General features: G+C 47.2%; 1 protein-coding gene across 5 annotated transcripts in view; it reads left to right on the plus strand.

Annotated features, from left to right (window-relative positions):
- MYOF (myoferlin) overlaps positions 1-14579 on the plus strand; it is a 178747-nt gene that overhangs the window by 13222 nt on the left and 150946 nt on the right. The window lies entirely within an intron of this gene.

A 14579-nucleotide genomic window follows, 5' to 3' on the forward strand; every position in this document is an offset into this window, starting at 1 on the left:
CATTGCACTAAAGCTTCACATAGATGCATTTATTTCACACCAAAAAAAAAAAATTGAAATCCCTCATTTTATAGCTGAAGAGGCCAAGTGTTGGGGAGAATAAGTTGCCTTGTTCAAGACCCCACACTAGGTTTGAGGTGGGGCTGGTTTACAGAGCCTACCCTGAGGCTGTAACACTCACTCTGTGGGGACACTGGCTTTTGGTCACACCTGCATTTGACCTACCCTGGGGTAACTTAGATCCCTAAACCTGACAATCCAGGTTCTGTTTCCTTGGGCAAATTCAGCCCTGAGGGCATCCAATCAGACCAGGTAGGGCCTGGGGCAGTGGTTCCTTGGAGCCAGACACTTCAGACTTCAGAGGCCTTGTTCCAGGCCCCAGATGACCTCCAGTTTGTCCCAGTGTGCTGGACACATTAAGATGGCCTCCAGATGTGACATGGCCTGAGGAAGGAGCCTCCTCCTAGGGCACTTACAGTGTAGAGCCGTTTCTTGGGCTTACTCGTGTTTGTTCTTCATAACTATAGCAGGTGTCCAGGACATGATTGTTTATACCCCTTTCACAGATGAGGACCTTGAGTCTCAGAGAGGACAAGAGTGGCCAAAGCAGGGTGACCAGGAAAAGGCAGTGACCAGAAGCCCAGACCAAGACTCTTTTGCCCAGGTGCCTTCCCACTGCATTGTGGGTGTCTGGCTTTCTTTGCGCTTGGCATCTCTCTTGCGTTTCTACCCTCCAGGCCCTCCCACTACCAAGCAGCCATGCACAGACACCCCCGATTCCCAGGTCTCCCTCATACCTGCAGCAGCTGATCAGCCTTGCTGGCTCAAGAGCCCAGGGACCACAGCCATTCTCAACATGGAGAGGAGGGCTGGGTGCAGTGCTGGCAATGGCACAAGTCTCATTTAAAGACATGATTAATTATGGAACACCGAGACCTGAGGCTGAGCATCATAATTCAGCTAAAATTATTGCCCAGGAGGGTAAGGATGGAGTTAGCAAGATTTTGATTCAGAGCTTTGTGCTTATTTTCAAAATTCTTTTCTGTGACTATTTTCTCTTGATAACAGTTTCTTGGAGTCAGACGCCCAGAGGGCATGGATCCATGTTTATGATTCTGACTCTAATCCTACACAGAGGCGTGTCCCCTGTGTCCTAACACTTTCATTCTCTCTCCTTCGATCCTCAGTGCTGCAACGAGGCCTCTTACATGCACCTCTGCAGGACACTGAGGCCTTGAGGAGCCCTTTTGAAACTGCTTTAAAACTTTGTTTTAGTCACTAAGTCCTGTCGGACACTTTTGCCACCCCATGGACTGTAGCTCTTGGGTAAACTCCTGGAGTTGGTGATGGACAGGGAGGCCTGGCGTGCTGCGGTCCTTGGGGGTCACAGAGTCAGACATGACTGAGCAACTGAACTGAACTGGACTATAGCTCACCAGGTTCCTCTGTCCATGGAATTGTCTAGTCAAGAATACTGGAGTGGGTTGTCATTTCCTTCTCCAGGGGATCTTTCCGACCCAGGGATCAAACCCACGTCTCTTACATCTCCTGCATTGGCAGGTGGATTCTTTACCACTGAGCCACCAGGGAAGCCCTCTGAAACTCTTGGAATGCCTATCTCCTCAAGCAGGGTCCGAAGTGAATCTGCAGAGCACCAGGCTTAACTGACTAGCAAATTATGTCTCAGAAACATGCCAGGCAGAGGTATGAGAGTTTAAGAGTCTTAGGAGCCAGAACACCTGCATGGAGATTCTGGATTTCTTACTAGTAGGTGAGGCTGGAGAAGCTCCTTAATTGTATTGTGCCAGTGGGCATAAATAAGGATAATAATAGCAACAGGTGACATACAGAGACCTTTGAAGAATCCCTGGCATATTATGAGCCCCCAGATTTGGTACCCATTTCTTCTGGGCATTAGGTCCCAATATTTATGAATGAGGAAATCTAGGTATAGAGAGTTGAAGTCAGTGCCCAAGGTCATGCAGCTGGTAAGTGGTGAAAATGTGGCAGGTCACCGGCACCCTCAGCCTGAGGTGGTGATGAAGAGCACAGGTTTGGAAACGAGGCAGGCTTGGGGCTGAAGCTGAGCTCTCCCACTTAGTAGTTGTGTGATCCTGAGCAAGTCAGTTAGCATCCCTGAACCTCAGTCTCATTTGCAAAATGGAGATATTAGTACCTCCCTGTTGACCACACCCACAGGCCTTGCCCAGCTTCAAGGGTGAAGACAGACCCCAGAGTCAGCAACAGAGACATGAGTGGTTTAATGGAGAGGGGAGTTGACATGGAGTTTAATGGAGTCTGAAGCCAGGTCCTGGAGTAACACTCACCACCTTGATGCAGCGGGTGCCTGGAAGGATGTGTTGGCAGTCTTTGGTCCAGGGGATGAGAGAGGGAGGGGAACTTACAAGTTATAGAGGAATTGATGTCAGGTGGGCTCACTAGTTACCAGGGAAACCTAGGAGGCCGTGTCTCTCATTGCCCCTTTGATAAGGACAATGGCTAGCTGGAGCCTGGGGCAAGTATCTAGGAAGGTCAGTCAGGTGAGTAAGATATAGGTGAAGCAGGGGGTGGTCAGAGAGCAAGACAACAGCCATCTTTAGTGAAAACCACAGTGGCTGTCTGTATCGTATCTGTGGTATCTGGTTGCAGTGCCATCTACATACCTGACCCCAGAGATATCGCTGAAGAGGGGCAGACAAAGATTGTAAGGGTTGTGCAGGGTATGTAAGGGTGAGTGTATTGTCAGGCCACTCAAGATGGCTGTTCTCTTGCTCTCTGTACATCCCCCGCCCAACCAGTTCCTGCTTCACCTGTACCCTATGCACACAGCTGACCATCCTACTACTTGCCCTAGGTCCCAGCTGGTGATTGTTCTTATCAAAGGGGCTGTGAGGGGCCTGCCTCTCTGCGGTTTTCCTGGTAACTAATGAGCCCACCTGGCCTCAGTTCCAGCCCTGGGAGTCAAGGCTGCTGCCATATTCTGCCTGTTGTCTGCTGCACACAGTGGGGTGTTGCTCCAGGACCTTACTTCAAACGTGAACGCTCCCTGGTTCATTAAACCACTGATGTCTCTGTTATTGACTCTGGCTGTTTCTTCAGTCTTGAAGCTGGGCAAGCAACAGGCTTTGTGGGCTTGCAGGGTTCAGCCCAACAACTGGCACAGCAGCCAGGAGACTGAGGAAACTCCCATGAGTGCCGAGATGTTGGGAAATACAGGACAGGGAATGGAAAGTTGTGGGCATTGTCCACGAGTGTGTGGGGCCCAAAAGTTGAGGGGGTCATCCCAGAAGTGATGGGGAAATTCTGAGGCGGCTATCCGCTAGTATGAGGGGACGCAGTGGGCTGTCCTTGGTGAATGGGGGCTGCCAAGAGATCTATAGAAAAATGGCCTCTAATGACTGCTGTTGTATTAAAGGGAGGCTTTGGTAATTGGTTAAGTCAGCTTTCTAGAAGGAATTGGTATTCCTCATGTGCCTTTTATATGTCAATTATCTATCTGGCCTCTCTGGAACTTTAATCTTATGTGATCTTTAAGAGTAAAGGAGTAAAAATAACTTTTAGGTAAATTCTATAGAAATAATTATACTTTGGGAATGTCTATCTGAAATAGTCTCTCCAGATTTTAGTGACTTGAAGATTTTAGGCTTGAAACTAAAGTTGAAAGACGAGTGTTCATGGGTCATTTCAAATAGGATAAAATATTGGAACATTAATTGCCGGGCAGGTCTAAGTTTATCTACCTTTGCCTGCTTACAAGAGGGGGACCGAAGCATTAAGTTTTTCAATCAGGAAATGCACAATTACTTCTTGGATTTTGCCAGAGACTGAGGTTTTCAAGGGTTAAGATTATAATCAATCTTAACTCTTGTAACTGTTTCCTTATCAATTACATTGTGATCAGGTGTTTAACTGTGCCTTTTTACTTTTTTGTCATTTATGAATAGTTATTGTATTACTCAGAGAAGGCAATGGCACCCCACTCCAGTACTCTTGCCTGGAAAAGCCCATGGACGGAGGAGCCTGGTGGGCTGCAGTCCATGGGTCGCTAAGAGTCTGACACGACTGAGCGACTTCACTTTCACTTTTCACTTTTATGCATTGGAGAAGGAAATGGCAGCCCACTCCAGTGTTCTTGCCTGAAGAATCCCAGGGACAGGGGAGCCTGGTGGGCTGCGGTCTATGGGGTCACACAGAGTCGGACACGACTGAAGCGACTTAGCAGTAGCAGCAGCAGCAGCAGCATTGTTTTACTTGAAGCTTTTGCAAAAGTGCTTTGTCTTCAAGAAGATTCATAGGAAGGATGTTTTGACAGGTGTAGGCCTCTAATAAATTTCAGATCATACTGCTGAACTGTGTAAAAAATTAAAGGATTCTAATAGAAAACCTGATGGCTTCATAGAAGTTAACAAAAGGATTGGTTATTGAGTGAACTGGTGAATATGGTTATAATGTGTATGGGTTTTGTCTGGAGTGTTACTGGTTTTGATCTGTGTTCTCCAGGTAGAGGGAAGCCCTTCCCTTTAAGTTAGTTATGACTTACAACAATTTTGTAAACTACACCTGTGGGGAGAATTGAATCATTTTTCTTTTCTCTCTGCCTGGTTCTGCCAGAAATTGGAGACTCCTGGGTTCTGAGCCGCCTTAGCAGGTGAATGGCAAAGACTCTCCGGTCATGTGCAGGAATCTCAATATCTTGGGGACCTCTAGAACAGAGAATTCCCCTGAGATGGAGCCTGATAGCAGGTCTTTGGCGTGGCTTTCGTGGCCCTGAGAGGCCTTTTGGGAATTCAGTCTGACACTCCTTCTGAGGAGTTACACCGCAGCCAGTTTGGAGGAGCTGCTGTGGTCAATTGACCAGACTTGTTTTGCAAACAAATTAGTCTTGATTAGATTATGTTTGGTGGAGATGAGGGTAATTTTAAAGAGAGTAAAATTCTGTCTCAGTGAATGTTACATTCTAATTCTGTTAATTGAGGTCTGTATTTATGAAAGTTATTGTGCTAGCTGTACTTTTGCCCTGATGTTCTGGTTGTGAAGAAAATTATCTAGTGAAATTGCCAGGGTATAACTACCTATGAAGTGTTACACTGCTTGCTTTTTAAGTTTGTTGCTAAAAGCAGAGGTAGGGCTTCCCTGGTGGTCCAGTGGCTAAGACTCTGCACCCCTAATGCAGGGGGCCCGGGTTCCACCCTTGGTCAAGGAACTAGATGTCATATGCGGGAACTGAGAATTCATGTACTGCAACTAAGACCTCGCACAGCAACATAAATATTAAAACAATAAAAGCATATGTACAATGTTTGTGTGACAATTGGGTGGTTGTCATTGTTTGGTCACTAAGTCATGTCTGACTCTCTTATACCCCATGGACTGTGGCCTGCCAGGCTCCTGTGCGTGGCATTTCCCAGGCAAGAGTACTAGAGTGGGTTGCCATTTCCTTCTCCAGGGGATATTCCTGACCCAGCAATTGAACCTACATCTCTTGCATGGGTAGGCAAAGTCTTTACCACCGAGCCACCAGGGAAGCCCTGAAAATTGGATATAAGTGATAAAATGTATAGCCTATGACATGTTTCCCCATTAACATCCCTCTGAGCCTGTTCATGAGATTGGATTATTTTCCTCTAATGTGAAAACCAGTGCTGACCTGTCTGTATCTGTGGTGTTTGGTTGCAGTGCCCTCTACATACCTGACCCCAGGGATATTGCCAAAGAGGGGCAGACTAAGATTGTAAGGGTTGTGCAGGGTATGTCAGGGTAGAGGTATGGTCAGGCCACTCAAGATGGCTGTTGTCTTGCTCTCTGTACATCCCCTGCTTGACCAGTACTTGTTTTATCTAAACTTATCTGACTGACCTTCCCATTTACTTGTCCAGGGACCCAGCTGGTGATTGTTCTTATCAAAGGGGCATGCCTTTCTGCTGGTTTCCCTGGTAACTAATGAGCCCACCCAATGTCAATTCCCCTATAACTGGTACCCTCCCCTCCCTCCTCAGCCCTAGGAGGGAAGACTGCGCCATGCTCTACCCACTGTGCATGGCACGTAGTAGGGTGTCGCTCCAGGACCTTACTTCAGATGTGTAAGCTCCCCCATCTATTAAACCATCAACAGTCTCTGTCGTTGACCGCGGGCTTTTTCTTCAGTCTTGAAGCTGGGCAAGCACAAGCCTGGTAGGCCTGTGGGGTGCAGCCCAACACTCTCTCAGAAGGATTTGGTAGGACTATGTAGGCACTAGATAGGATTTGATAGGCACCTTAAAGTGCCCGGCACAGAAAGGATTCCCATACACAAACGAAGACACCGAAGAGGCACACGTCTCAGTTCTCCACTGAGACAGCTGATCCGGGTGCCTGGCCCACCTGGGCTCCATCTGTCTGCAGCCTGGGCGGTTGGCAGGGCTGGAGCACACCCCAGGGTCAGCCTTTAGGAAGCAGACTCTGCTCGACTGGGCTTCACCACAACTCCCTGCAGGATTTGACTTTGATCCAAGAGCTTGTGTACCTGAAAGGGCAGCTCCAGAGGCCACTGGGGCACTGGGTGCAGAAAGTGGAGCAGCCTGCTTTTCTGTCTGGGCTTTCCTTTTATCAGCAGATATCAGTGACGCTTTCAGAAATATACAAAAGAGGCTCACTTTGTGTTGCAGTTGCCATTTGGCCAAAACGCCTTTCTCCTCGAACTCCTTTAGCAACATCTCCTGCAGGAGTAGTGCAGCCAGAGTTAGGAAACAGGGATGCTCCTTCAGTCAGTTCAACTGGGATGGGCCCCCTGTCTCTGTGCTCCCCTGAGTCCCTCTAAGATCCGAGGGGCAGAGGAGTCTCCTGTTGGCCCTTTCCGAAGCTTTCCCTGCTCCTGATTCTTGTGAAAGTTCTTTCAGAGGCTGTTAGCTGTCAGGCTCACTGCCAGGGAGGAGCACTACCCACATGTCAGCTGCCTCTGGCAGGCCTCAGAGGCCTGGAACCGAGCCATGTGGCAGAATTGCTCCTCCGGGGCTGTGCCCAGGCCACTTGCTTTAGTCACTGGGGCCCTGACCTCCAGGGAGGGCTCCACACCTGGGAAACCCTCTGGAGTCTGCAAGGAGTGCTGCTTGGGTGCTATGAGAAGAAATAGTTCCTGGTGGTTCAGTGCTTACCCTGTGCTGGATTCTGTGTTGAGCACTTTGCATTTATTCTCTTAATCACTAAAGCAACTTGCGTTGTAAGACTTACATGAGCTTATCAAGTCCAGCTCACTCAGGTCGTGGAGAAATGACTCTGGCAGGGGGGATAGTAATATTAATAAAATATAGTCCCATCCTTTAGGGAGTCACCGTCTGATCTTAATCCCCCAATTTTGGAAATTGCTTTGTGTCTTTATCTTCTAGAGTTTGAATCCTTGCTCTGCCACTCACTAGCTGTGCTGCCTCTGAGAAGTGGCTTACCCTCTCTGTGTCTTGGTTTCTTCCTCAGTAACTAGAGATGATCATAATAGAACTTGCCTCTGAGGGTTGTGTGAAGATTAAATGAGACAGTCACGGGAAGCACTGGGAACAGTGACTAGTTCACAGCATTTAATAATTGCTAACCATGTGTGGAAAGGCTTGGAGGCAAGGAGAATCTGAAATTTTAGGCCAAATAGTGGATGCCTTTGGGTATGTGAATATTTCTCAAAACAAAGGGGGCATAATTAAGGACCAAGAGAAGATGCAGAAGTATTTCTGAATGAGAAGTCAAGTTTAGATGGATGGCTGGTCTACCTTGCCTACCAAAGAGCTGGGGCTTCCCTGGTGGCTCAGACAGTAAAGAGTCTGCCCACAGTGCAGAATGCAGACTCCCCACAATGCAGTCTGCCTACGGGTTCTACCTCTGGGTCTGGAAGATCCTTGGAGAAGGGAATGGCTACCCACTCCAGTATTCTTGGCTGGAGAATTTCATGGACAGAGGAGCCTGGCCGAACATGACTGAGTGACTAATACTTTCACCAAAGACCTGAGTTACATGTGGAAGCTTTGTGAATAGCACCCCCACTTCTCCTGCGGCTATCTCAGTGAGATGCAGCAGTCTAACCAGTCAGGACTTGGGGGGACTTCATAAAACTCAGGTTCTATTGGACCTGGTGGAAAACTTAGAGCTCCTCTAGTCTAAATTCCCTAGTTCATCGAAGAGGGACTTTGAGTTTAGTGGTTGAGCTTTATGTCTCCCTGATAACAGCTCAGAGAAATGGAGAGTTCCCTGATTTGAAAGCCTAGTCAGAAAAGCTGGACTAATACCTGCTTTCTCCTTGCAGGGTTGTTAGGATCAATGAGATGTATGGTTTTGAAGTATGTAAAATCTGTTACCATTGTAATGTTGTTACTTCCATGGCCACTTGGTGTTACCAGTTGGTCCCATTTCTCTGGAACCAATAGTATACATGTATATATAAATGGAGAAAGAGGCAGAGACAGAGAGTGGGGAGGGAGAGGGCTCATGCATTTGTAGAATCAGCAAGATTGAAATTTGTGGGGCAGATGTATGGACAGGCCAGTCAAGATGGCTGTTCTCTTGCTCTCTGCACATCCCTTGCCCATCCCTTGCCTACTTCACCTGTATCCCAGTCATCTGACTGACCTTCCTACGTGCTTGCCCCAGGCCCCAGGTGTTGATTGTTCTTTTGAAAGGGGCAGTGAGGGACACACTCCTTTCCCTGGTAACAAATGAGACCACCTGACATCAGTTCCCCTATAACTAATAAGCTCCCCTTTGCCCTGGAAGCAAAGACTGCCTCCGCGTCCTCCCCTCTGTCTGCCGCATGCAGTGGGGTATTGCTCCAGGACCTGGCTTCAGACGTGTGAGCTCCCCCATCCATTAAACCACTGATGATGTCTCTGTTGCTGACTCCAGGCTCTTTCCTGGTCTTGAAGCTGGTGAAACACAGGCCTCATAGGCCTGTGGGGTGCAGCCCAACTGAAGGCTGGAAATTCAGGTAAGGGTTGACATTGTAGTCTTGAGACTGAAACCTCAAGGGCAGGCCAGTGGGCCTGATACAGTCTTGAGGCAAAATTCGTTCTTCTCCAGGAAGAGAGGGAAAACTTCAGTTTTTTTCTCTTAAGGCTTATCAGCTATAGGCCCACCCACCTTACAGAGAGAGATCGGCTTTACTTGAAAACAATTGAAATTACTTGAAAACAATTTTATACATTGTTAATCACATCTATAAAATACCTTCACAGCAGCATCTAGACGAGAGTTGAACAAACAACTGGCACCACAGACTAGTCAAGTTGATACAAAATTAGCCGGCACCCTGGTGCTTTCGGCCTGGATGGACCAGTACAGACTAGGAGTCATGGTGTCACTCTCACCTCTTCAGTAAGGGCTCCGCACACTGTTTGGTAGGTGGACAGCAAAGGAAAGTTTCCGTGCCAGAGGGTGTGGTGGCTTGGTAAAGAGTGCTTGTTCAGTTCTTCGGAAACCTTATTGGGAGGTTGGCATGAGAGTTAATTACTGCAGTGTTGACCTTCACAGATCTGAGAGAGAAGTAATTGTAGTTAATAAAAAAAAAAAACAACAGGAAATGTCTCAAAGAATGCCTTTGAGTCCAGAGTGTATCCTGCATTTAAATCAATTGTTATATTCCAGGTTGAAAGTTTTTAATTCTTTACCATAGGAAGAAACATATCTTCATAACATTAGAGGTGGAAACGGGGGAGGTAGGAGTGTGAAGAAGGGGAAAGAGTTTCTGGTAATTTAATCTACTGATGAGTGCCTGTGGCTGAGACCTTTGAAAAAAAGACATGGAATTGAATAAATGAATAAGTGTGTAACTGTGGTTGTTGATAAGACAGGAATTTATGTACTTTCTTTTTTGGCTGACATGTTTATGTGTGAAAATAGGCTTTCAATAAAATGTAATGTGGACACATCTTGATTAAAAAATTAAAGCTGCCTTCTTGGAAGGGGTTGGGCTGGGTTTTTCCAGAAAGCTAGGAGCTAATGCCAACTTCTTAATCTTTCCTTATTAGCCAGAGAGGTAGGAGGGTAGTTGCAGACTAGTCCTGAGTTAGAGGATTTCTTCCTAGCTCCCTGACCCTGGGCAAGTTACCCAACATTCTGGGCTTGCTTTGCTCATCTGCAGATTGGGGATATTAACAATGCCTACTTTTTCGGCTTGATACAAGGGTTAAAGTTAAATGAAGTGAGGTATGTGAAGGATTTAATACAGACCTGGCTGGGAGGGAGAGTCTCACTATTAGTATCAATATTATGCGTAGGTACCAGGTGTGGCAGGAAATTCCACAGGGATAGCCCCACCAGTGGCATCTGCTAGGACTCGGCCCTTCTGCTCTGTTCTCAAGACAGCTGAATCATGTGTTCAGGAGTATGTCTTGGCAGACTCGTTGAGCAAATCTTAGTTTTTCCTGTTGGATAATGAATTCCTGAAGTTATGGAGTCAGTTTCTAATATCCTCCTTCCTAAGTGACTTGAATCAGCCAAATGATGCTTTTCCTGTCATTCAGGGCTTCACGGTGTGACCATAACCTTCCCACACAGCCTGGTTGCCTTGATTCCCTTACACATCCTGTGGTTCCAGCCCACTGGGCTGTGTAGTGTCCTCAGACATTACTTGTTCTCCATCCATGGCTGACCCACCATGCTGTTTCCCTCATCTGGAGTGACATTTTCTTCCCAGCTCCCCATTTCCAGTTCCTTCCAACCCCTACTCAGCCTCTGCTCCCCAGCGTGAGGCTCCACTTCCTCCACTTACCTCCACTTCCTCTGAATCTGCATCTTCATCTATACCCCTCTTTCTGAAAGAAGCTTTCTTTCTGTATCAGACACCTGTAGCCATATCTACCTCCCCAAGGTTGGGACCCCAAGGTCTTGGGGATCTTTGTATCTCTCACAGCAACCTGCTCAGTGCTTGGCAACTGATATTTCAGAAATATTTGTTGGATGGAGGAATCAGGAGGTTGATTAATGTCATGGGAGAACTCACTTAGTAGACCATTTCCGTGGGCTGAGCTATGAGGTCCCTGACCTGGCTGGTCATCATTCCCATTATTACCCCTCTTATGGGAGGAAACTCCAAGATAAAAATAAAACACGATGGAACTTTTTATACTGGGTGAAAACACGCAGGAAGATTTGTTTGGTTCTTCTATTCGGTAACCCATAAACTACATTGACGGAATGTTTGAGACCAGGAACTATCTTATACTCTTTTTCTTCAGTTATTAGCAACATCCTTGTTAGGCCTTATGCTGAGCTGTGGCCCACTCTTTGGGACCCCATGGACTGTAGCCCCCCAGGCTCCGCTGTCCATGGAATTTTCTAAGCAAGAATAGAAAATGGAAATAGAAATGAAATGGGTTGCCATTTCCTCCTTCAGGGTATCTTCCTGGCCCAGGGGTGGAACCCTCCTCTCCTGTGTCTCCTGCATTGTCTGGCAGATTCTTTACCACTGGGCCACCTGGGAAGCCCTCCATTAGCATATAGTAGGTGCTTAATGAATGTTTGAGAATGAATGAACAGGTGACCTTTATCACACTCTTCAGCTGCTGACTCTGGAACAATCCCCACTGGGGGTGGAGAGTCATTAGTACCAGGCTTGGCATCAAGACAGCCTTGCAACATGCCTTCCTACACTGATCCCCAGGTTGGTAACCAGGCTTGGGACTCAATTCAAGTGAGTAAATGCTGGCTCTATTTAAAGCTTCCCTGGAGCCCCTGTCTTAGCTCCTTGTCTGGGATCTTAGAGACTTAGAGGAGACTGGAATTTTGCTTCAAGACCATCCTTGAGTGTTGCCAGTCTTAAGGCTTCTGCTCAGTTTCTATAAGTTATTTGCTGCCTTGTTGCTTTTCCTGTTGGCTGGGACCTCACGTTGCCCATCTGTCTCTTGAAGGCCTGCCATGACTTCAAGGTCCAAATTCACTCCTTCCTGACTCAGGTCTCCACTCCATTCTCCCACCTCCCCTAGCCGAAGCCCAGGATATGGCAGCCAGCCAGCATGGTGGTGAGCTGCAGTGAGATTAATGGTAACCCTTTCATGCTTGTCAAAGGCAGAAATTCCTAACCTTTGTCCGGGTCCCTAACTCATCTGAGAATCTGATCAGAACAATAAACTCTGTCTCCAGAAGAACTCTCAGATGTCATATTTTATGTCTTGGAGCAGACAGTCTTGGACACTTTTAGGACACCCTGAAACCTGACCTTGGACTTTTCCTATGGCCACTGCCCAGGATCCCAAGCCCACTATCCACATCGTGCCTGTGCATCTTCTTTAGTCAATATTTCTGACAGCTTCCAGTGCGGCATCGGTGGTGGCAAACACACACTCTGGGTTTGAAGCTAGGAGATGTAGGTGCAGATTCTGTTTCCTTGTTAGCTGTGGCTTGAACAACTTAACCAGCTTTTCTTGATTCCTGTTGAGAATGTTTACCTTGCAGGGTTAGGGTAAGCATTTAGAGACACCGAAGTAGAATGCACAGCCTGGCACCTGTAGATCGTTCTCTAGAGGGAGCAGCTGCAGTTGTGGAGAGAAGCCATTTCTTCCGTTTCCAATTTCAACAGCCTTTGCAGGGCTCCTTTTTGTCTCTCACACTTTCTGGTACTGTAACCAGAGAGAAAGCTTGAGAGGCTTCTGTGAGATGAGGGGAAGAGTGAGTGGACTCAATAAGGAAGTGTGGGAGGGGAAATGAGGACCGCTTCTAGGTGACATCAGAATCCAGTGAGGGGCTCTGCACAGAAAGCCTATAGTCATAGTCAGGATAGATCCAGGCATGAGCCGATGAGTAGAGTCCTGCTGAACTTTGAAAAGGGAAGCCAGCAGGGCGATGGGAGCCTACTCAAGTGGAAAAGTTAATGCTTAGCCGTGAGGGTGCTGCCTCAGCTTTGCTATGCTGAGGTCGTGGAAGAATGTGGTGGCTAGTCCCATAGCTGGCCGTGTGCTGGGAGCCTTAGCAATGTGACATTCAGCCGAACAAAAGCCACTACCTCCTGCATTCCACTACAGTAGAGGGGAAGCTGTGGAGTGGTTCAAAGCATGGCCACTGACGTGGGACTGCCTGGGTCCATAACCTAGCCTTGACCCACTTAATAGCAATGTAACTTGGAATTCCTTACTTGACTTCTCAGTTTCCTTAGCTGTGAAAGGGGGATGGAAATGATTGTACGTAGGATTTTTCAGGAAATTGGGTCATGTGAGATGATAGAAAAAATATACATCGCCCTGACCTGCTGCTCATTGTTCCTGGCACAGAGCTCCTAAAACCCTTGTAATTTTCTAAGTGATAAGAACAGTAGGAACATTTCTGGTTCTAATCTTTGACCCCATCTCTAACATAGGGCTCCTAAAACCCTTGTAAATTCCTAAGGGATAAGAGAGGGCAGTAGGAGCATCTTTTGTTCTAATGAAGCCACTCTGGGTGGACTCCTGGATGGGGGCTGGTCACCGGGAAGACCAATCCATGATTAGAAGTTTGGAATGTTCAGCCCCACCCCCAACTTCTCTCAAGTGGGGAGAAGGGCTAGAAGTGGAGTTAATAATTGATCAGGCCTATGTGATGAAGCCTCCATTAAGCATCCCAGAAGTATGGGGTTCAGAGACCTTGCAGGTAGGTGAGCACATCCATGTACCAGTAGGGCAGTGCACCCCAACTCCATGGTAACAGAAGCCCCTGTGCTTGGCACCCTCTCAGATCTCACACAGCATATCTCTTCAGCTGGCTGTTCCTCTATATTATTGATCAAATCCTATAGTAAGCTGGTAAGTAACTGTTCTCCTGAGTTCTGTGAGCTGCTCAAGCAAATTAATTGAACCCAATGATGGGGTCATAGGAACCTCAGATTTGTCTCCAATTGGTTAGAAGCACAGATGACAATCTGGACTGAAGTGGGGGTGGGGCAGTCTTGTGGGACTGAGCCCTTAACCGGTGGGATCTGATGCTAAAGTGTCAGGACTGAGTCAAATTGTGGAACACACAGCTGCTGTCGCAGAAAACTGCTTTGTAGGGGAACAATCCCCGCCCAATGCAGCAACATTCTGCTGTCAGAATGTTGTGAGTGTTCTGTGTGATAGTAAAGGAGACACACAGGAAGAAAAACTGGTTTTTTCCTCCCTGAAAACAGAGGAGCTAAGGCTTAGAAAACCTTTTGTACTCAAACATTAGCTTTTATTTTGTTACGTATTTGGGGACTTAGGGATTCAATAGAAGCCCCTGCTCTTTGGACTTTGCTCCAAGGAAACTTTAAGCACGAGCTGAATTAACATTTGCTCATCTGGGTAGGTATACTGTCCAGTCTCAGACACACAGAAAGAACACCTTGTGTCTTCAGGAAAAAAATGATCCAGGAGTAAGGAAAATCCCCAATTCTCTGCTGGTCCTAGAAAGCATTCATCTACTAATTATTACCTTGTATTAGGTCTGTGAGAAGGGGTCTGAAAATCTGTCGCGAAGTCATGTCCAACTCTTAGCAACCCCATGGACTGCGGCATGAGGATCCTCTGTCCTCTACTATCTACCGGAGATTGCTCAGATTCATGTCAGTGAGCAAGTCTAGCTTAATCTTTAAGCTGTGTTGGGGTCTTATCACTTGCAAAGGCAGCATGGGCTTCAGAGCT

Source organism: Bos indicus x Bos taurus, chromosome 26, assembly GCF_003369695.1.
Source record: "Bos indicus x Bos taurus breed Angus x Brahman F1 hybrid chromosome 26, Bos_hybrid_MaternalHap_v2.0, whole genome shotgun sequence".
Lineage (NCBI taxonomy): Eukaryota > Metazoa > Chordata > Mammalia > Artiodactyla > Bovidae > Bos > Bos indicus x Bos taurus.